Source organism: Ammodytes marinus (genome assembly GCF_949987685.1).
Source record: "Ammodytes marinus genome assembly, chromosome: 6".
Classification (NCBI taxonomy): Eukaryota; Metazoa; Chordata; class Actinopteri; order Uranoscopiformes; family Ammodytidae; genus Ammodytes; species Ammodytes marinus.
Window position 1 is genome coordinate 14,464,887 of NC_137235.1, and position 2,500 is coordinate 14,467,386.

General features: G+C 38.2%; 1 protein-coding gene across 3 annotated transcripts in view; it reads right to left on the reverse strand.

The window, feature by feature from the left end:
- rbm47 (RNA binding motif protein 47) overlaps positions 1-2,500 on the reverse strand; it is a 30,760-nt gene that overhangs the window by 26,609 nt on the left and 1,651 nt on the right. The window lies entirely within an intron of this gene.

The window sequence follows — 2,500 nt, forward strand, 5'->3', positions numbered from 1 at the left end:
GGCAGCCGCCTGTCGGTTAGGTTAAGTGGATGAATGTGTGTAAAGCTCCATGGCTGTTTTGGTTAAGGTTAGAAAAAAGTTTGTGGTTTCGGTTACACTTTAATTAAGTAAAAAAAAACATTTTGTCAAATTCATTCAGTGATTTTGGACTTTTCAGTATTTTCTACAAAAGTGTATTCTGCTCCTAGGAGGTAAAAATCTCATGATATCTTAGAAACTAGATAAGAGACCGTCTTCACCAGGAAACCGACCACATTGGTCATCTTTCTAAGAGATCTTGTAACCTTGGTGGTGTGTGAATAATGACTGTTTTGTGTCAGGAGAAAAAGGCAGAAGAAGCATGACGCTGTTATTTTGAAGTCAACCCTGTGAAGAAGGAGGTTGGGGTTGGCGGTTTGGTCAACAGAGCGTGTGACTCTGAGGAGGCCGTCTCCAACTGTCAATGTTATATGTCTTCACCTGTTATCACCATCTTTCCCTATCCTGAACACAAGGTTGTTATTTATTTTTATTCTAACCTTAACCAAACCATCACCATAAAACAGGCAGAACAGACAATACTACTTTTAATGTTTTGTAAGGGTAATTTTTAACAGTTATAAAGGAAATGCTAAGACTGTTTTCCAAGAAAAAACAAGAGCCTCAGATATTTTTAGCAAATGGCAAGAAAAAAATGTTTACAATCAAGTAAAAACCTTCAAGGGTCCATTCAAAAAGAAAGAAATAGTGGGATGTTGATATAAACTATGACTTTGTCCTAAACCTCGCAGCATGTTTTGTTCCTAAATCTAACCAAACCTCAACCATAACGTCATTTTAAACATATTCAAAAAGTAATTTGGAAAATTTTTGGTATGTCGTAATAATGTCTGAATAAGTGTTTTAATAGAGATACAGAGTTGTTACCGTTTTGGGGACCGACCGTTTAACTTGAGGACATAAAAGGACAGGAGGTGGTCCTCATTGTCCTTTCTTCTACAAAATATTTTTATAATTTGCCTCCATTGCTCATTGCTGAGCTTTTAGTTCCATCATTGCAGTCTCAAGATGATCGCTAAACTTGAAATGCCAGAGAATGTTCTGGTTGTTGGCAGTATATATTAAGAAATGTTTCTCACTTCGACAAATTTAAACGCCTCCCCTCCTTTTTCTTCTACCTGTATGTGCTACCCAAAGTTTTTACTAGTTTCTACTTCCCCCTCGTCTAGATGCAGTTCAGTTCTGGGCCGGACCATGGTGGGGAGCCAGAAGGGGGAGGTGGAGAGGGGGCAATAGAGTGGAAGAATGTGTCCATTGTGCTTGTTCAGGTATGTGTGTTTGCGACAAACAGAAAGAGAGAGAGAAAGAAGAGAGAGAGGTTGATCAGATCTGGTTACAGGTGTTTCACAAACAACACAATAGTGCTAACAGGTTCTTCTCTGCCTCTGTCAGCTGCATTAGTCTCTTGACTCCTTAGATTTCTGCTGCAGTGTTGGTGGCTTAGGCTTATGGCTTTTGTCGCGCACACACACACACACTACACCAAATCTATGCTTCCCTATCATGACCATGAGATGATCATGTGATCGGTCGTGTGATGCTTATATAGCCTACTACATGTGTATACAATTCAAGCTGTTTCTCTTCCTTATGTTCGAGGTCTGCAGAATAATAGCTTCCCATCAGCTTCCTGCTTTCAAAAAATCAGGTCCAAAACCCCAAAAGATCACTTTTTTAGTCCTCTTCCTGTTTCTCCAATGTCTGTCTTCCTGAAACTAGAGTGAAACTGAATCCAAACATGATACCACTAAGGTCATGCGACAAAAAAAAAAAAAAAAAAATCTACAATTTCCTGTCTTGGATCACTGTTTGTCACTCTTTGCATTTTGTGGAATGTGACACAGTAGGTTGAGAGAGATAAGTATCATTTAGCAGCCACTCTGTCTGTCTGTCTGTCAGAGAGACAGGCAGACGGACATGCTGGTTAGGGCCATTTGAATAATATACACAGTATATCACATACCAAGCATTTATCTGGTATCTGTTTTGTTTTTTTGCATGAGGCAGTTTGAAAAAAGTGTGTGTCATACTTCATCAGGTCTGACTAGCAATGCAACACACTCTGCACCTCCCTCTCCTTCAGGTGATTTTCAAGAAGAGAAAGTAAGTAAAGTGAAACTGCAAAGTCAATACTGATTATTATACAGTCATTTTTGTATGTTCATGTTTCATTCCCTTTCTTTTAACATTCTTTATTTTAGAGTTTTTCAAACTTTTGTTTGGGAAAATTAGGCTCTTCAATTTTTGTTTTGAAGCAAATAGCCAGTAATTTTTTTCAGTTGATCACATACGATTGTAGGAATAAATGAAAAGTTTGTAAAAAAAAAGACAGCACTCATCACAATACAAAGCATATCTTAAGACGATCAAACTATCTCGTAGATGATGTAGACATAGAGTCTTGACGTAAACTGTGACACAAACACGGACACAGATACTGTATTGCACACAAATGAACAGG